Consider the following 21,312-nt stretch of genomic DNA (forward strand, 5'->3'; position numbering starts at 1 on the left):
GTGACTCTGGCTCCCTCTGACACTGGAGTCAGAACTCTCATGGACTCTGCTGAACAAGGAAGGCCTGAAGTCCATGAACGTGAGGACATGGATTGAGAGTCTACATTCGGATTCTCCATACTTAGCAAGGTCCATGTCCCTGTGGCCCTGTCCTGCCTCGTCCTCTGACCAGGGTGTTAGCTAATGAAGAGTTCATGCCCAGGGTGTGTGTGTGTGTGTGTGTGTGTGTGTGTGTGTGTGTGAAAGGTCTCTAGGCCAGTCTAGCCCAACCCAGCCCACCTTAATTCCTGGGAGAATGGGTTTTGTGGCACTTTTAAGAACTCTCTTTGCTTTATCATTCACACATTTTTCTTACTTTCCTTTATACCCAAATGATGTCTTACAATTTATTTCATTGAAAAGAACATCATTATGCAGATCACTTAATTAAATCACACATTCAAAATCTCCCCAATGTTCTCCTTCAAAGTAGTTTTTTGTGGGACAAGGAAGCCTGCATCTGAATGACAGTTCTATGCCCAGGTTGGCATAATTATGGTCAAAATGTATCCTCCTGGGGCACCTGGGTGGCTCAGTCGGTTAAACATCTGACTTTGGCTCAGGTCATGATCCCCGGGGGTCCTGAGATCAAGCCCTGTGTCGGGCTTCCTGCTCAGTGGAGAGGTTGCTTCTCTCTCTGCCCCTCTCCACTGCTTGTGCTCTCTCATACATGTTTCTTTCTCTCTCAAATAAATAAATAAAATCTTTTTTATTTTGTTTATTTATTCATGAGAGACACACACACACACAGAGGGGCAGAGACACAGGCAGAGGGAGAAGCAGGCTCCATGCAGGGAGCCCGATGTGGGACTTGATCCCGGGTCTCCAGGATCACACCCTGGGCAGAAGGCAGTGCTAAACCGCTGAGCCACCCGGGCTGCCCTTCTCCAAATGAGTCAGAACTTAATTTTTGTCATCAAGACCAGTGTCAGAGACTCTAGCCTGAGAAATCATCATTCTCAAATGAAATCTTAAAAATAAAATTGTCCTCTTTTTCCTCAGGCCTAGGTCTCTATCCTCAGTGAGCTAAATGTTCCCCAAGAGCCAGCATCTACAGAGTACCTAGTCCAAGGAGTAGGGAGGTGGCCAGGTGGGAGTTAAGGGGTGACAATGGGGGACGCTGCTCAATGACAACTGACCATTAGGGTCACCTCAGCCTAGAGGGCCTGAGGTGAGGTGCCCTCCCGCCTTCTGATGCCTCATCACCTTGGTATTTGGAAGCTGCCCAGCATGTGGGTTAAAGCAGTGGTTCTAGAACCAGAAAGCTAGGTTTCAGTCTCAGCTCTACTGTCCCTAACTGTGTGCTAGGGCTCAGTTACGTCAGCTCTCTAAGCTTATCTCGTTGGCATGCAAAATGAGTATAAGTGGGACATAAGTAAAATACTCAATGGAGGGCATGGCACACAGTAAAGACTCTGAATATTAGCTATATCAATAAGCATTCAGATTTAAGAGCCCTGAATCCAAGCCCTGTTCTGTCCCCTCTCAGTTTTATGGACTGGAGCAAGTTATCCACCCCTGATTCATCTGTAACACGGGGTTAATGATCCCCGACTATCTTCAAGCATTATTTTGGAGACTGTGTGACACCCTAGATGTGCAAGTACCTTGCACATTGTAAATGTACTGTACAAATACATGAGATTCTTATTGTTACAAAGCAAATAATCTCATGAAGGCCTCGTACTTTCAGAAGCTTTTGATCTTGATAAACTGACGAAGGAAAAACATGCTTCATAGACTTGGCTCGGTTGGAGTTGCAGTCAAGAACTGAGCTATTCATAGCCGGGGGCCCCCCAAGCTAAAAAATATTTCATATGGGAGCCGCAGGCAGTGGGAGCCCCATCTTAGTTTTACTGTGAAATGGATCCCATGTGTTACCTGAGACCTGTAAGCACCACCCTCAAGCCTATTCCCTATCTACTGCTACCGCACTGCCCAAATTTTAGGGCAAATGGGCAGATGGGCAGGAGGTAACAGAAAGAAAGTGAATGTCCGTATACTCCCTCCAGGACCTAGTGTTACACAAGCATGGAAGGAAACACAAAGTCACAATAATAATGGAAATGACAAAGATTTTTGGAGTGATTATTAAGTCAAGTATTCTGCTGAAGGTGCAAAGGCATTAATTTTCACAATATTCCTTTGAGGCTGGTGTTACTATTTTTACTGTACAGATGAGGAAACGATGTCAAGAGTCTTGTCCAAGATCACACACTGGTAAAGGCAGAGCCTGTATGTCTGCTTGCAAGCTCTGCAGCACTCCCCTGCCCTGGACTCCAGGGACTTCGAGTTGATCTGAGGGGGACAGTTCTAGACTGTACCAAGCACAGCAGATGCTGAAATTAGTGGAGGTAGGTTTTCAGAGGAAGGAAGGGTCTTTGTGGATGAGATCTGTCTGGACAGCCTTCCTGGAATAAGTCAGAAATGGACTTGGTGGGAGTGTTGGAAAAAGATAAGAGGAGAGCAGCAGAAAGAAACTAAAACCTGAAAGGAGCACTCTTTGTTCCTTGCTTAGGATGAAAGGGCGAGAGCACTCTTGGGCTTTTGACGCAGCCTGTTGGAGGAAGTCACCCTTGACATTTGAAACTAACTGCAAGGACTGCTCCCGTGGGTCGGGTCTGTGGTCTAGTGGGCTTGAAAACCTAATTGAGAAATAGGGCAGAAATGTGAATAGGCATTTCCAGAAAAGGCACCCTGAAATGCAATGAACTTGAGAATGAATGCTGCTAGTAATCAAAATAAGAAGATGCAAATCCATTTCCATTTCGTGAGCAAAAATTAAATGGTCTCATTTCAAACATTACCAGAGCTAGTGGTAATTTTTACACAAACACTCACACACTGCTGGGGAAAATGTAAAGCGCTTCGTCTACTTTGGAAAGAGAATTGGCAATAGTAAGTAATGAAATTAAAAATGAGCATCCTCTTTGGCTCTGCAATTCCATTTCCAGATGTTTATTCTAAAGGGATTCTCTAAGAAGTGCACAAGAAAACATGTGCAAGACTATTCATTGCAGCAGTGTTCTTAACAGTGAAAAATTGGAAAACACCCCAAGGTCCATCTATAAATAAATAAATACAATGTACTATATATGTAAATTCTATTCATCTGTTAAAAAGAATGACCCAGAACTATATATACAAATCTCAAAAACATATGTTAACTTCCACTTCTGGTTATGATGCAGTAGCTACAGCAAACCGCTGTTCTAGCTGAGAATAAGAAAAGTAGATAAAGTAAAAAGGCAGCAGAGAGCTACTGAAGCAGCCAAGATTTTTTGGGCTGAGTTGTGTGCACAATTTTTTAAATGCTGTTTTGATGCGGCGTGTTTGCCAGTTCTTGGTGCAGAGAGAGGGGCAGGGAAGCCTGGCGGAGGGTAACTGCTAAGAGGCAATCTTAACAGCCTGGGCAGATAAACATTGGAATTTAGAACTGGCCGGGGCAGGCAGGAATTGGCCCCATGCAGGGCCACGATTCTGGAGACAGCAGAGACTCAAGGAAATGACAAAAGTACTCTGTGGGCACTGGCCTATAAGGATACTGACATCATGGTATTGTTGTAAGAACGGAATAAAACGAATGTGCCTGCTACAATGCTTTCTCAGCAGTGATTTTCCCCAAAATAGGCAACGGTGTGTGCCAATGTGCTAAAAACATAGGAATGGCACATTACTGGAGGATATGTTGCTGGGTGAATCATATATGAAATTTTAATCCTTATTCTAATCTTTTTTCCCCATTCCCTTCTCTGGACTTCCACATTACTTTGTATATTGCATAGTATGGTAGAAAGTCAGGTGAATTTAAACATAGTACATGAAGGGCACCTGGGTGGTTGGGTTGGTTAAGCATCTGCCTTCAGCTCAGGTCATGATCTCAGGGTCCTGGGGATGGAGCCCCTTCTTGGGTTCCCTCCTCAGCAGGGAGCCCGCTTCTCCTACTCCCTCTGCCCCTCCCCCTGGCTCCTGCTCTCTCTCAAATACATAAATAAAATCTTTTAAAAAATAAAATAAGTAGTACACTAAATGATCAAAATTCAAAATAACTCTAATTTCCAAACTTTATACAAGTTAAGAATTGCGTAATGACCAATAGCGCTGATTTAGTTATAACCTGGTCTCGTGATTGCCCATGGCAATGCTATAGTCGTTGGCACACACAAGTTCCTCCCCTGTCCATTCTGCTGTTTACCCAAAAAGGTCAGGGGAGGGAACTCTTGCTGTCATTTCTTTTGCTATTCTGTGTTCTCATCATTTAATTCTTTTTCTATATCTTACATTAATGTCATCCAAGGGTGCATTAAGCGGTGGGGATAGTGCTTTTGCTGAGAAACATTCCTGAGAATAAAAACCTTAGAAAATAGATCGAGATGTTCTTAAATACCACATGGATGACCAACTATATATGCCAGAATAACTCAAGCAGCTGACTTTGAGTTGATTTAGGAAAACACTAGAGCTAACCCCGAGAAAATTTTTAAGAAGCAGCATTCAGCACACATCTCTAAGTTTCCTGAAAGTCTTTATTTATGTATTACTTATTATTTTAAAAGTACATTCAAAGCAAAAGAAAAGTGCAGTCTTTATGATAATTCTGAATTTGTAAGTCTCAAAAATGCATCCTTCCTTCCTTATGCCTATAAGAAAAGGAGTTTTGGATTATTCAAATTTCTAATTTTGAGAAGTCTCCAGTAGTAAATCCCTCGCAGAGAAGGGGATCGCCCTGTGCTGGCCTCTTCTTTTTTGAACCCAGGCCCTCGCTCTGTGCTGGTGGCCTGTCTTCCCAGGCCTGGGGGAAGTTCCCAATGGGGGGAGTTTCCCAGAGCCTCTCTAGCTCCTCAGTGGCCATCAGAGGGCCATGGAGCCAGCGGGCTCTCATACCTCCCAGAATCCTTACCCCAGGCCTGAGGGACCAGCCCAAGATTGCAGGGCTTCCGACGAGGCAAATAAAACTGACTGGCTAAACCTTGAGAGGTTCAAGTGTAGGAACTCGATAAGGCGGTGAAAGCTCAGTGCGAAGAACGGCTGTGCTCCAAGTCTTGATAATTTCAATATGTTTCTCAAACTTCACAGATAAGTGCGGCCTCCAGCCAGGCTCTCACAATGACCTTGAGGAAAGGCAGCACTACCCTTGGATGTGTCTCTGCTGGGAGAATCAGCCTGTGGAGCATGTGAAAGAGTTTAGGGTGGGAGGCAGCAGGGGGGCATATGGGTGACCATGGGGGGAAGGGTGGGGGAGGCTCAGCCTTGCCCACACAGCATGTTCCACCAATTCTTTTGGCCTCCATTTCCTCATATGCAAAATAAAATCTGCGTGAGATTATTTCTGAAGCTCCATCTTTCTTGATAGGCATATGATAATAAAAAGGAACTATCTACTGCCTGCCCCCTTCCCACTCCACCCTCCCTAAGAAACTGAATGTAAATTTTTTGTGTGTGTGGGCACTTTTTTTTTTTTTTTAAGATTTTATTTATTTATTCATGAGAGACATAGAGAGAGAGGCAGAGACACAGGCAGAGGGAGAAGCAGGCTCCATGCAGGGAGCCCGATGCAGGAGTAGATCCTGAGACCCTGGGATCATGACCTGAGCTGAAGGCAGATGCTCAACCACTGAGTCACCCAGGTGTCCCTGTGTGGGCAAATTAAATATGCTTTAATAATAAAGAATAGATGTTGAAGTTCTTAAAAATGAGCACTGGGTATTATATAAAACTGGTGAGCGTAAATTTTAAGGCACAGCAGAGCCACACTGTCTTCCTTCTCCCGAGCCACTCCTGCCACCTTGGGTTTGAAAATGCTCAGAGACCTTCCCTGTGCTTTCCATTTTTATGATTTGAACTTGACAGAGTCCAGAGAAAAGGAAGAAAATGTCTCCCTCTTCTCAGGACCATCCCTGTGTCTGCACGTGCTCAGCTGTTAAAATGAGAATAACAATCATTACCATAAGGAAATACTTATCTCCAAGGGATATGGGGAAAGTTCATGAGATAATAGGTCCTGTAGCTAGCTGCCAGGAGGGGGGCGGGCGGGAAGGCGAGCAGCAGCCCCTACCCCCGCCCTGGGGTGGAGTAACTCTTTCAGGATCAGGAGGGATTGATCCAGGTCAGAGGAAGGTGGGAGCATCAGGAGTGTGGCATCACAGTTCAGACTCTTGAAACCTCCTAGAGCTTTGGTTCTCTGTCCTTCCTTCCCTCCCTCTGAAAGACACTGGACCCACAGAGCCCAGGACCTCCTGCCTGGACAGCCCCTCTCCCAATACTTCTGTATCTGACATCTGTTGGGATCACTGACAATGCTCTGGAAGACACAATACATGGACATCGCCCACCCTCCACCCCCCGCTCCACCCCCAGCAAAACTGCTTCTGAGTGTGTATTAATAGAACCGACTTTTTCAAAATTAGAACTGCATCTCATTGCCCTCCTGTCATTTCCAGGCACTCAGGCCAGTGTTGGGAAAAGACCGTTTTATTTTTAGGTATGGATACTGCCTCACTTTTCACCCACAGAAAATCTGGATGCTTTTGGCCTGTGGCCACACAGATGTCCTCAAGGCCTAACCGTTGCTGTGCTCTATCAGCTCACACCTGAATCATTGCATTAGCCACTATCCAGTGCCCTCCCCGCATGCCATGTAGGCCTCAAGTGCTTTCAGGAGCCACCTGCAGGCCCTCCAGCTCCCAGCATCAGCGCATTGCCACCTAGCTATTCCCCTGGGCATGTGCTGCTCTGGGGTTCTTAAGTACCACATTTTGCTATTTTGTCCTAATGACCTTTTGAGGAAGGAAGCAGTCCTATTATTGCCTCTATCTTAAAAATGAGAAAATTGAACAGGATTGTGAATGCAAGGACTGGAACTCCAATCCAGCATTCATGAATCCAAATCCAGGGCTCCTTATCTGCCTTATGCCCTTTCTTCCTTTCTTGATGATGTTCAGCCTTTATTCAGCATCAGAGTCATCTGTGGGGGAGTAAAATAATGAGTGCTCCTAAACCATCCCTGGAGATTCTGATACAGTACATCTGGGAACTGGTGATGTATTTTCAAAAGCAGTGATACTGTGGTTCATCCTAGGTTGAGAGCTACTGTCTGGTCAAGCAGAGACCTGGCTGTCCTTTCTGACTACCTCCCATCTCATTCGTGGCCACCGTGGGTCTGGTTGGGCTGGTAAATCCACTGTGTTCTGAATTTCCCTGTTCTACCCTGCCTGTGCTCCTGTGTTTCTGTGGGACCAGCTGCCTGCCACACTCCTTCCAGTCCTCTCTGCTTACTGGAGAGCTCCCCTCCCAGGGCTCAGGTCAACCCTGCCACTTCCACTGGACCTGCCTTGAGTGTGCAAGGCCACGAGATTAGCTCTACATGGGAGCTTGCTACACATTGGCAACCTGAAGCATGCATCATTCACTGCCTTTGTCATTCTAGACACATTTTATAGATTTCTCTTGTCACTGCAGATGGACAGCAAAGGGCAGAGAAGGTGAGTGTTATGTGGCACAAGAAGCATAGTGATCTGGGGATCCCTGGGTGGCACAGCGGTTTAGCGCCTGCCTTTGGCCCAGGGCGGGATCCTGGAGACCCGGGATCGAATCTCACGTCGGGCTCCTGGTGCATGGAGCCTGCTTCTCCCTCTGCCTGTGTCTCTGCCTCTCTCTCTCTCTCTCTCTCTCTCACTGTGTGCCTATCATAAATAAATAAAAATAAAATAAAAAATTAAAAAAAAAAGAAGCATAGTGATCAAGGCCCTAGCTCCGCCAACCACTGACCACAGACCATGGGCTATTTGGGGGACACCTGAGTGGCTCAGTCAGGTGGCTGCCTTCAGCTCAGGTCACGATCTCAGAGCCTCTGCTCAGGGGGGAGTCTGCTTCTTCCTCTCCCCCTTCTTTATTATTGTTTTTGGTATTGTTTCTGTCTTTGAGTCTCAACTATCTTTTTTTATAAAAAGGAGATAATAATGGTGCTCAGCTGACTCAAGATTGTGTCTCAAAAAGCACCAAGCACCCTCACTGGCATCTAATAGGGTCTCAATCCAAGACCTAAGTCTAGGCCTTCTGTCCAATTTTGTCTTCATTATACCACAGGAGGGTGAGAACTGGATTTTCAGAGGCAATCACTTAAAAGGTGACTTTTCATCACCTTCTAAAATCGGGAGAATCTCAGCTCTGCAAACACCCGTAAACAAAATATTGAACATAAGGATAAATGAATGAAGTAAAACAAATTCTGTAGGGCATAAGCTAAGAGGAAAAAGAGAAGGATTTAGTCCATCTGGTAAGAGAGAGAAGACTTCTTTGAAGATGTGATATTTGGGTGTTGAGGTCTGAGGATATAATTAATAACTTCTCTCTTCACCCTCAGGATTCAGAACTGATCAAGCATGAGAGATGGAGTCACATGAAGAAGCTAAAATCATCGGTGTTCCTGCTGCTACCTCTGAATGGGAGAACATGGCCTACTCCCGCCCCTCATCCCCCACCCCCGCCCTTGCATCTGAAGCTTGGGAGGCCCCTGTGAGGGTCTGCAGAGCAGATGTGCTTAGCCTGCCTAAAGCAGGGGCATCACTAGTTCGGGCCAGTCCTCCCCAGTGGACAAACAAGCACAGAGAGCGGGCTGTAGTGACTGCTTCTAGAAGGCAGCAATAAGCTTTGGCCACAGGCAGCTGGTAGGGACCAGGCAGGAAGCCACTGGCCTGCAAACAGAGGGAGCCCTCCAAATAGGGAGGGAGGGCTGAGCCAGTGTATGTGTAGGTCCTGGGCCCTGTCAACCCTTCCTTGTGAGAGGTAGAGAGAAGACCAGAAATGTTCCTCTACTTTTCCACCCCTGGAGAGGATAAGGAAACCCTCCACCTTTCCTCTCCTTCTCTGTGAAAATATGAAGGGCATATAAGCATTTCTCTCTAAAAATGCTCATGAATGTAGCCAGAAGACAGTCCAGAATAGATTTTCAGACAGAAAAAATCATATGTATAAAGGCTTGATGTGAGAAAATGTGGAATGTGTGTGCAGAAGGGGGGTGCTCCGTGATGCCTGAAGCCCTGGGTGCTTATAAGGAGGTGGGGGAGGATATGACCAGAAAGATATTGCCAGATTTGGAGAGCCTCGAATTCCAGGCTTAGGACTTTGACTTTGATCATTAGGCAGTGCAAATCCATGCCTCTTATTGGAAACATAACTCTAAGCATCTGCCTCCACCAAAGCAGAGAGCAGTGCTGGTTCTGGCAGAAAGAGCTGGTTTTAGCCACCCCCTTCCAATGCTAGGTATACTCCCGTAGGCTCCAGGATGAGATCACACTACATGTTTACCTAGAACATAATACAGGGAATCTGCACTCCAAATCCTTGAGGTAAATACAGAAACAGAAATGCAAACAGTGCCTGGGTGGCTCAGTCGGTTAAGCATCTGACTCTTGATCTCGGCTCAGGTTATGATCTCAAGGGGGTGAGATGGAGTCCTGTGTCAGCTTTGCACTCAGTGTGGAGCCTGCTTGAGATTTCTCTTCCCTCTCCCCTCTCCTCTTTCTCTCTCTCTCTCTCTCTCAAAAAAAAAAAAGAAAAAAGAAAAGAAAAAGAAAGAAAAGAAAGAAAAGAAAAGAAAGAAAAGAAAAGAAAAGAAAAGAAAAGAAAGAAAGAAAAGAAAAGAAAAAAAGTGCAAACAGCAGTTGACTGAGAATGGGACCCACTGTGGGAGGACGGGGGTCGGGGGGAGGCAGAGGAGCAGACTATATGGTGTCTGACCCTACAGCTCCTCACCCCCATCCACTCTAAAGAGGGGACAGGGCTGTCGGTGAGCACTGAGGGGATGGTCACAGCTAACATGCAAATGTGCGCTTGACACTTGTTAAGTCAGAAATAACATTAGGGAGCAACAAAGATTGACCCATACATAGAAGAATTTTATTCAGCTTTAGAGAGATTCCTGCCAATAATCCAATTTAAGGGATGGAATGAACCGGTATGTGACTATCCTTCCAGTTTCTCTCCCCCAAATTGATAGCGTCAACTCTTTTATTCATTCAGCACATTGCGCTTGACAAAGCCCTTTCATGTGACATTATCTCATGAAGCCTCGCAAACAGCCCAGTGAACTAAGGAGAGCCCAGTCCCCTGACCAGGTCTAAAATCAAGGCCAGCTGTCCCTCTGGCTCTATCATAACCTTGTGGTTTTGTTGGTGGGGGGTTTCTTTGAAGAGATGATGTGGAGATTGGTCATTAGCTCATTAGTCTGCCTCCCAGAGAGAGGTCTGCAATCGAGAATTTTTTATGATCCTTCATTCTATATGATACCATCCACACATATGATTCCAAAATGACTGTGTTAACCTAATCCAAGTGGGTAAGTAGAATGGCAAATAGAATTGCATTTATGAGCAAGAGTAAGATATTAGAATCAGGCTCAACTAGGGAGATTTGGGGTTTTCTATAGTACCAAATTTATTTTTCCTCCTTTCTTGGTTTTTTAAGTAGGCATAACATATTTAAAAGGATGTGTAGAGATACAAATCAGTAGCCTTTGGCTCAGAAGACATTTAGTGTTTTCAAGAACTGTAACTTGAACACACAGCCGGTGCATGCAACACGGTCCCCACCCTTCCCTAATGTCTCATACCAGATGCACTCTTATTCACTCATTCCATCAACAGATATTTCCTGCACACCTGCCGTTTGCCAGGAATGCTCTCATAATTATGCTTGCATTACTTGCCTGGCCCCTGCAGACATTTGAATAAGTGACTGCCATCCTACAGAAGACAGGGGTGAATTAATGTTGCCTAACGTCCTTCATTTATCTTAGTGTAATCATTGTAACCTGACGTTTGAGCCTAGGATATTATAACTAATGTCCCACCAGAGCCTCCAGAGACTGGCTTTTCTGAAGTTTTGCTATTTTTGTCTCCATATCCCCATGACCAGTGGCAATGGTAGGCAGAGCTCGACCAGGTGACCAAAGCCAGAAAACTCTCAAGGACTTGCCCATGGCCCCCAAAGGCAGCAGAGTCTAGGCCCAGCCTGGACAATTGGTCGCCTTGATTCCAAGCTGGGGGCTAGATCTCCTGTCCTTGAGGGCTCTGGTTTCAGAGCCTGCCTGGGAGAACAAAAGAGATTTCAGTTGTCACATCTACACAGCCAGAGCTGCTCTCTTTTCTGACTTGGCTGGCTTTCCCTGTGTGCTGTTTCACATCACATACCTTCTCTCCCACCCCCCTCCCCTCAGATGATTGGTTGAAATTAAATATCCTGAAATTGCATTGAAAGGGGGAAGAAAAGCTAATGCAAAATTTTAATCAAAACACAAGCTTAACAGTTCCCAGGCTTTGAAATGTGAAGCAGACACTGGCTCCATGGGGACGTCCCAACCTGTTCTCAGGTGTGAAGTTCCTTCAAGGAACTTAGTGCCCTGACTAAAAGAATTACAAGGAAGATAGCACGTTGCAAACTGAGGACTTCCAAATGCAGCTGGACCTTCTTTTCCTTTCCATGGGGTAGGTGGGCAGGCCGATCCAGAACAAAACCCTTGCCGTGGACTATAAGGAGGAGACCTCCAGAGAGATCTAGGTTTTCTTCCCCATCCCCGGCCTGGTCCCTAAGTCTGCATCCAGGCCTGAGGGTTACAGGAGAAGGAAAGGACTGGACAAAGGGCTTCCAGGGGAGCTGAAACCCCCAGCAAACCAAGAGCAGCCCAGACCTCAAGAGGTGGGCATGGGGCGCCCTCTGCTGGGAGAGGCCCCATCAGACAACCCGAAGGATTTCTCCCTGGATTAACTCTATAAATAGACAGATGATTTATTAAACAGATTTGAGGCTCATTTGAGGCGCTGGGCCATGATTGCTTCAGGGCTCAAATAAGGGAGTGCTTAGGACCCTGCCTCTTATGCAAGCACCTGGACTTACTTAGCGAGTCACTAGCAGATCTACATTACAAGTGCATCGGACTGTTGGCTCAGCCGCTCCCAGCCGGGAGATGCAAATTCCTCATATATAAAAGGAGCTTTAGTAACTCAAGCAAAATAAGCACACTTTTCCCCCCACCGCCTTCCCAGAGACCGAGGCGGCAGGGTTTCTGGGAGGATACACAATACCTTGTTACAAACCATGTAATGTTTTAAAAAGTATCTATCTGACAGCCTTGGCTAAAGCCAGATCTTCTATCTCGATTACTTCAATATGTCACATCCATATCGCACCACGGCGTCCAGGCTTCCCGAGCCAAGGCCCCACTGTCTTGTCCAACCTTCCCATCTGGAAGCAATGAGCTTAATATTCTGGCTCTCCCCCCATAAAAGCTATGTCACAAAAAAGTAGCAGCCTGTGAACTGCTTTATCCTCCCAAGACACACCGGAGCTCACTCTATTCAGTTACATTTAAACACCGTCCCCAATGCCCCGCCCTCTGCTGCCCTACATCCCCAGATGGCCCCTAATGCTCAGCACCGTACCAGGGGGACAGGAGTGAATTGACAATCATTTACACTTTAATCCCACTTTTGACATTTTGAGGGATGCAGCTTAAAATATAGGGGAGGCTTAGGGACTCCCTCTGGATAAATGTGTTTGCGAGAGAAGAAGAAGCATCCCCAGCAAGCAGCCTACTGTTTCTGGTGATAGGACAGAGACGCAGCCTTGGAGCCTGTCTTGCACCCCTCTCTCACTCATCTTAGCTTTTCAAGCTTTGCCCGGAGAGTTCCAGGTGACCTCAGTGTTTGGGAGTTCACGGCGAGAGTGTGCTGCCCTGTTATCTGTGCCTTATTCATTCACTGATGCACTTCCCATCAAATTTGGGTGAAGACCTGGCATGTCCCTTTGGCTACGCCCTCTGCGTCAGAGGGGTCCCTGGCCTGTGGAGACTAAGGATGTGAAGGGGACAGATTCCGAATTCAGAATAGTTCAAAGAGTGGTCCTGGAAGCAAGGAATCCTTGCGGGGGGGGGGGAGCGTGTGAAGCATGCCTCTTCCCTGGCTCCAGCCCAGACCCACTGAATGAGAGTCATTTGAAGCAAGGCCCAGGAATGCGCATGTGAACGAAATCCCCAGGTAACTTCCACACACATTAAAAGCAGCAGACTCACTGAGTCAGGTCAGACGAGGCAGCAGATGATGAAGTGTAAATTCGGGGAGAAATCATGCGACCCGAAATGAGAACTTAGGTCTTTGCCTGGAAATGATATAATGCTGTTGGTCTTCCTCTGGTCCCAGAGTTCTGAACGATTAGCATGAATACAAACCACCCCACAGCTGAGCTCGAGGACTTTGGCTACTTGACTGTTCTTCAGTTGGAAGCTTCTAGGGGCAGAGGCCAGCTTCCTGCGCTGAGTCTTTGGGGAAGGGCCTCCGTGTACTGGAAGGGATTTGAAAGAGCAGCTCATGCAGCTCCTTGTTTTATAGGGATACACCTAGCTTGGGAAGGAAGTAGGCTGCCCAAGGTCACATCGCCTTTCAAAAAATATTTATTTGGGCTAATTCTTTGACTTGGAGACATCAGCATTTGGGTATAAGCCAAGCCCATGTTTGTGAAGAACATATTCTCCCAATTTCTGAAAGCACTGTCCATTAGCTAATGTATACTAAAGAGTTTTCAAAAGTGCTCACGGAGAGCCATTCCACTGGCAGGGCCTCGAGTGGCCCAGCCTCTACAGACCACATGCATAAAACCTGTTTCCTGAGATGCTGCCTTGTTGCATTGAAGTTAACCTCCTTTTGGCAAATAGTTCATGACCCAGGGACAGTTAAATGAAACTGTAGGCACATCAAGGGGAGGTTATTTGTGTTCTGTCTTTTTTTAGACCAAGCCTCTGATGTGTTTATTTGGATGTTTGGCTCCCACTCACTATCCCACTACTTACAGTTAATCCTATGTTTTCTTTGAGCTACCTTGAATCTATGTTGAATGAAAATACTGCCTGATTTCAAAGTACATGGTATTATAAAAGGAATCCCAAGGTTTATGATTTCAGATTTATTGTCAAATGTATTTACTTCTCATCTTTCTTTCTTCTGTCCTTCCTCTTTCTTTCTTTCTTTCTTTCTTTCTTTCTTTCTTTCTTTTCTTTTCTTTCTTTTTTTTCTTTCTTTCTTTCTTTTTTTCTTTCTTTCTTTCTTTCTTTCTTTCTTTCTTTCTTTCTTCTTTCTTTCTTCTTTCTTTTTCTTTCTTTCCTCCTTCCTTTCTTTCTTTCTTTCTTCTTTCTGTCTTTCTTTCTTTTCTCTTTCTTCCTTCCTTCTTCCTTTCTTCTTTCTTTTCTTTCAAATTCAAGCGAGACTTTTTTTTTGGTGTGAATCATGAAAGAGCAGCGATGAAAAATGCTGGTTAGTGGGGAACTCTTTGTCCTACAGAAGAGATGCCCATAGACAATGCTACTCAACTACAGCCTATTAAGGAGCAAGGTGGGTTCAAGGGGCAACTACCATGTCTGAGTCACTCTATCCTCAGTATCTGACAGTGTGTGGCCCTCAGGGCACTCAGAAAGTGTTGGCTGGAAAAATGGCCTGAAGCAAGCGCCTCCATTCTTACTAGCATTGCTTCTGTATTGCAATGGGTTTTTAAAGAGCCCAAAATATTTTTTTTCATATATGTCCATGAGACAAAAGCAACTCACTCTCAAAAAAAAATGTTCATCTTTTTAAAGCAATTCTATATTTAGTTAAATACTCTGGAGCTGACTAATATTGTATAAATACACACAGGCATCTGATGTTTGCTTTCAACCAGTTGTTACAAAGTGAGACCCGGAAAAAATTAAGGTTGCTTTTTACAACAAAAATAAACTTAAAAAAAAATTACAACTCCTCTTTCCTACTGGTTTTAGGACTCAGGGCTGGTGGATTTGCAGATTCTGGAGTGTCCTTAGTGAGACGGGGAAGGTAAGCCATGTCCTAACCAAGGCAGTAGAAAGGGTGGCTTCTTGAGGCTTAATGTATGAATCAGGTAGCAGCATCACAGAGAAATCTCAGAGCTGTTTCTCTTGTCTGAGCTCCGTGGCTCTGTCATCTCAAGGGTTGTGAGTAAGACATGTGGCAAGGATGGAAGGCAAGAGATGAGACACAAGCTGGCAGATATGAGGTGGAGAGGGGGAGAGAATCCACTGCTCCTTACTCCCTGTTTTTTTCTGTCTTTCCTGAAACCACACTCTTCAGCTCAAGCTGATGTGTGAAGAAACACCAAATGCTTTTCCAGTTGGGTCACTTCAGACCCATATATCTCAAAGCTGCCAATGCACATTAGCAGATCTCACCAAGTCCTTCAAAGTCTGGCTGCATCTTCCATCTACTCCTAGACATTGAGTTTAATTGTTCCATTTGGGTCTATATTTGTTTCCTGTAAGATGGCCTCTCCTCCTAATCAGACTCTGGAACCATAATGGGTGTTCCTCCCATCCATCACCCAGCTGGCTGATAGGCACAGTATGGATGTTCACTGAATGTTCAATAAATCCAAGAGATCACTCCGTAGCCTAGTTACATCCCTCACCTTCTGTGAGCGTTCTCTCCAGATTTCTCCAGGCAGGAGATGACCCAGGTACCTCTCCAGGAGGTTTAAACAGACATGAAGAATCTGCAGAGCCCTGTAGCTAGTTGACCTCTGAACTGACTAAAGATTTTGAAATAATGGTTAAAACCCACAAAGCTGCCTAGAAATGCTGCTCAGCCGCATCACACAGATTGTGAATCACAACGTAAATATTTTGCATGCTTCGTTCTATTTATCAAGCCCCTGCCTTCTGGAGCTGTGGTATTCAAGATGACTTGACTCCTGCAGGGTTAAATCGACTCCATTTGGGATCACTCTAAACAAGTTCACATTCCAGCCTCACAGCCTCCGACTAGCACATGCAGAGTCCGCAGCACGTCCCATGCACCTTTCACATCTGAACCGTCCATCAGACATTAATGTGACAGAGCCATCACCAGACAAGTTCATCTTGCCATTAATATCCTGGAATAAGAACACTAAATATACACATCCTGAGATTTAATCTGTAAACAGAGCCCCAAGCATCTGGGGAAAAGAGGCGTGTTTATGCTTCAGCAGTGCTACTTCCACGAAGCTCGATGGGACTGTCTTGGGCACGACTCAGAGACATCTTCTGAATGGTTGGAGTGTAAGGTCTGGCAGGAGGTTTTGCCCGGCTATCTACACGTGTCCCGATGACTGGTCAGGAGCTCCAGTGCTTTGAACAAGCCTCGGAGAATCCCCAAAGGCTCTTGCCAGTGCCATTGGTAGTATTTATCTTTGGTCACCACTGTCAGGGAGTCAGGGAGATGCTTCTCTCCTTTTTTTTTTTCCTGGAAAATGACAAGTCCAGTGGGACAGTCACCCTTTGTGTCCCAAGATTCTAAACATTACTGTCAGCAGCTATCTCTTTGGAGTGGAAGGTCCAAAGGCAAATTTGAGAAGAGTTTGGTTATCATTTCTGAAGTACTGAAGTATGTGAGAGACTTTGACACTCAGAGTCACTCAGAGTAAATAATTTCCAGCTTTCACCTTTCTCTCCTATGCCAAAAAGTGGCCTATCCCACATCCTCTAAGAGTGAAGTAGCTGCTTCTGTCTCTTCCATCCAACTCATTGTGGTCTCTCTGGGTCTGTGGTGATGAATTTAGGATTAGGAGACATGAGAAAGGAAGAAAAATGTGTTTCCTCAAAAGGAGAAGGAGGAGGAGGAGAAGAAGGGAAGAAGGAGGGGGAGGAAGGGAAAGAGAGAGAAAGAAAGGAAACAAAACGAACATTTGAAGGGTGAAGCATTGCCTTAGATGCTGATTTTGAACAGATTGCCTTCCCTTAAGAAAAGAAGACTTAAACTGGCAGGCATACATCACATCCCGCTCTCAGGAGTATTTTGTTTGGCCCCATCAGGGTTGGCCTGGGGAATCCCTTTGAAACAGAGGCATACGTTTGCCTCTGAGAAACTTACTTCTACAAATTTGCCCGCCAACACCCAGGGAGAGACACATGTAGGCCCCGGGGAGGATGTTAACTCTTGGTAGCACTGTGGTGGCACCGTTTAGACAGAGGAAGCTCCTGGGAGGATGTAATGTAGTCTCATGGGTGCATGATTATTCATCACTGCTGCTTCTGCTCTTGCTTTCATAGATATGCTAATTACCCAAATCCTTCCCTACTGCCAGGCACTCCCACCTCTCTCTGTCTTTTTTTTTTTTTTTTTTTTCTCTCTCTCTCCCTACCTAGTATGGCTGCAAGGGGCTGCAGCTGAGCAGTGGCTAGTCTCCTTTGGGCAATATGTGCTCTCCTGTTTGCCAGATTCACACATCTTTATCTGTCTGGTCCTGTAGGCTTTGAACTTTGTAAGCAGCTCTGATACTTGCCTTGTTTTATAACTTCCAGACTTGTCTTTTCTCTCTCTACCCTGAGATAACATTGGGAGTCCTAGTATAGCCCACCAAAGACAAGAGATCCGGTGTCAGGTCCAAGGCTAGTGCAGCCAATGACCTGCATGCAACCACACTCAGTTATTTCCAGCCTGTTCTCCATAATCAAGGCTCCTTGTCCCCTACAAGGGCCAATGCACAGAGACCTACTCACTGGTGGACACTCTATGGTTAATATCCTCTTCTGCTCTTCTGTGATCAAAAGAAAATCTGTTTCCTCAGAGATGCTGGAAGTTCCCTATGGAGAAAAAAATATTATCATTTCTCTCTCATGTTCTTACATTCATGTGCTAACAGAGTTTCTCAAAACTCAAGGGCTCTGCTCACAGTCACCAAACCAGGGGGAAAAGTAGCTGGGAATACAGCCCAGAAACGTGTTCCCAGAAGTTTAGACTGGCTCCATGTACAGCACCTCACACGTGCACAGCCTGCCTGTGTTTACTTAGAGCACGTCCTCGGCCAGCTCCAGTCTGATTGTCACAACAGCCCCGGCAGCACCAGGAAAAATATTATTATCCTCCCACAGGACAGATGATAGGATGGGACCATTTGTCCAGAATCATCCAATGGGTCATGGTGGAGCCAGGACCAAAAACTCAGGTTGTCTGGCTTCTTTCACAGTCCTTTGCAATTGGCAGCACAGTCTTCTGTGTATTAAGAATCCGAAATAAATCAAATAAAACCATTTAATTTCAAGCTGAAGATAGGGTTCTGAGCTATAGATAGAAAAAACAATTGGCAAATCCATGATTTTTCAAAAAAAAAATCATGCTAATCGTGTAGATGATTAGTGAGGGAAGAATGGTAGGGAGGAGGGGACAACAGAGGGTGAATCAAGAAAAGGGGCTGTTTAGGGTTTTGAAAGTCTCATCACTGCATTCTCATTCACTGCTGGCTGGAATGCAAGCTGGTACAGTCACCTGGGAAAGCAGTTGGGCATAATCTCCTAAAGGTGAAGACCATGGAGCCAATGATTCAGTCTTTCTACTCCTAGCTGCATATGCTAGAGGAACTCGTGTGTGCACACCGTTGGACATGTATAAGCATATCCAGAACACAAACCAGAAACACCTCACTGACCACCAACAGTAGTGTAGCTAAGTGAATTGGGGTACATTTCTATCACTGGATTCTAAACAGAAAGTAAGATAAATAAACTTAAGTTACCTGCCATAACACAGGTAAATCTCCAAACACAATGTTGAAGATGAACAGGTCATTAAAGTCATGGAAGCATCTCAGGAAAACAAACATGATTATGACAGTAGTACAGTAGTGAGCATCACGGTCACCACCAGCAGATAAAAAGCTTGTAATTGGGTAGAGGCAGATTCAGGGCTTCTGGGATTCTGTAAATGCCCTATTGTGGGGCGCTTGGGTGGCTCAGACCATTAACTGCCTTCGGCTTCAGTCATGATCTCAAGGTCCTGGGATTGAGATCCTGCATGGGCTTTCTGCTCAATGGGGAGTCTGCTTCTCCCTCTCCCCCCAACTCTTACTCATTCTCTCTCTCTCTCTGTCTCTCTGTCTCTCTCTCTCAGATAAATAAATAACATCTTTTTAAAAATGCTCTATAGCTTGACCGGGTGCTGTTTTCACAAAATTTTCCCTTTGTAATCACTCATTAAACCTTGCATATATGTGTGTGTGTGTGTATGTATACACGTATGCATATATATATATCATGTAATTCACCTTTAAATATATGTCTTTCAAAATGAAGATGTTATGAACAAGGAAGGGAGAAAGAAAAGGAAGGAGAGAGGGAAGGAGGGGCTAAGGACAGAAAGAAGGGAACTGGACAGACTTCATGGATACAAATGTCAGATCTCACCCTCCCCTCGAGTTGTTATCCAAGCTTTTGGGATGAGCTTATTGTTTGGATGGTAGGATATGTCATAATCATCCCAGATACCTTTCTCGGGAACACTAAAGGAGCCATCACCCAGAGGTGGCAGTGTAATGAAATTTTCAAATGCCAGATTCCATACAGACCTGAACCTTGCACCTCTGATCTAGATAAACTCCAAGCCAGCAGTGCCTTGGATTATAAGAACCTGAGGCTGCACTCTGCTTCTGTGAGGAACTGCCAATGTTTTGCCCTCAGGCAAAAGGGAAACCTGATTTCTTTCCCCTGACCACATCTCAGAATGTCCAGTTCCAGCAGTTACGATCTCTCCCACCCTGCAGTTGCTAATTAAGACCACATTCAGTCACCTCTCCTGTCTCTCTGTCTCTGTCTCTCTCTCCCTTTCTTTCTCCCCCTTCATTTTACATCGATTCATGTCTGGTTGTCCCATTCTGTGATACTGGTCAGTGAGACTGATACTTTTCACTGCTTCAATCATTTCTTTATTGTCAGGACAAGGAGAGAAATACCATTATCTCCCAGAATTTCAAGTCATGTGGGGATTTATTTTTTTAGTGGCTCCCTGAGAACTGAAAAATTTTATATATACTTCAACATAGCTTCATGAGGAGCCTGGGTGGTTGAGTTGGTTAAACATCTAGCTCAATTTTGGCTCAGGTCATGATCTCAGGGTCATGAGATCGTGCGTGCCCTGTGGTGGGTTCTGCTCTCAGACGGGAGCCTGTTTACGATTCTCTCTCTCCCCCTGTCCCTCCCATCCCTACTCCTGGGTGTGTGCTCACTCTCTCCCTCTCTAAAAAAACAAAACAAACCAGAACAAAATTTAAAATTCCCCTCTAACTTTATCAGCATGTACTTTCTCACTAACGCAATTTGGAAATGAACTGATGTCAGGTGAATGGGAGGAATGTGGGTATAATTATTTGTTTCTCCGGAGCTTCCAGCAATGGGAGGTAACAGTAGACCAACTAATACTCAACTCTTAACAGACCATATTTCTTTGAGTAACCTCCATACCCAGCATTCAGCTCGAACTCACAACCTCGAGATCAAGAGTCGCATGCTCTACTGACTGAGCCAGCCAGGTGCCCCTCAAGAGACCATATTAATGGGGTGAGTGAGCGTTCATGTTTCTAACACATAGAGAACATTCTGATTTATACATAGATATATTTTATTAGGATTTGCTCCAGGTAAAATGAAAATAATGATAATAATTCAATTCAGTATTAAGCCCATACTATATGTCAGATATCGTACTAGTTGCTTGAAGCACATGATTCAGTTTAGCCTATGTCAATGGTTCTGCAGGGATGCATGGCCTCTTTGCAAATGAAGAAACTGGACTCTGAGTACTGGAGTGAGTTGAGCTTATGGTGTGAGTGCTGTTGCTCCTTCCAGAACCAGCTCAGATTTTTTCCTTTCTCTCAGCTTCAGGAGATTCTCTGGCCAAGCTGGCCTTTAGGGTTCTCTGCTCTCTGAAAAGAAAATGCTCACTGTCCACACCAGTATTTCCTCTGACTTCTCATCAATCTTGCCTCAAATGCCTCTTACTGATTTATTAGCGTTCACATTGTCATGGATACTTCCCAGATTCCCCGACCTGGCGGGACGAGACATCTTACAGACATATTTCCAGCTTTTGTGTCTTCTCATCAGTTAACTCAGAGATGGCCGCAACATGGAGAAGCAGTAGATATTTGACCAAAAATGGAATGTATGGATAAAAAGATGGTGACCGGGAGCACCAGGTCATTTCCTTTGCATCCATCAGTGGATGTGAAGGGAGATGGGGTGGTATAGGGTACACTTCTGCACAGCTCTATCTGTACCTACATCATATGTGGCCACTTGGCAACTGTCACAAGGCCATTCTGAACTATCCTCTGTGGGGTGAACATTAGCATGTTCTTTTCCCTCAAGTAGGAAAGTTTATCATTGTGTCTTGGAGGTTTAACTGAGTCTGAAATATTACTTTGAACAAAAATCAAAATGTAAACTAGTGCCAGAGTTGTATATGCTGT

The 21,312-nt window shown here is 45.2% G+C and overlaps 1 non-coding gene across 1 annotated transcript; it reads right to left on the reverse strand.

The window, feature by feature from the left end:
- Positions 1 to 932: 932 nt before the first annotated feature.
- On the reverse strand, positions 933 to 1,000 carry LOC140601988 (small nucleolar RNA SNORD52). The gene has a single exon (XR_012005042.1). It is a non-coding gene; the product is annotated as a small nucleolar RNA SNORD52 (small nucleolar RNA).
- Positions 1,001 to 21,312: the final 20,312 nt, after the last annotated feature.

Source organism: Canis lupus, chromosome 12 (assembly GCF_048164855.1).
Source record: "Canis lupus baileyi chromosome 12, mCanLup2.hap1, whole genome shotgun sequence".
Taxonomy (NCBI): domain Eukaryota; kingdom Metazoa; phylum Chordata; class Mammalia; order Carnivora; family Canidae; genus Canis; species Canis lupus.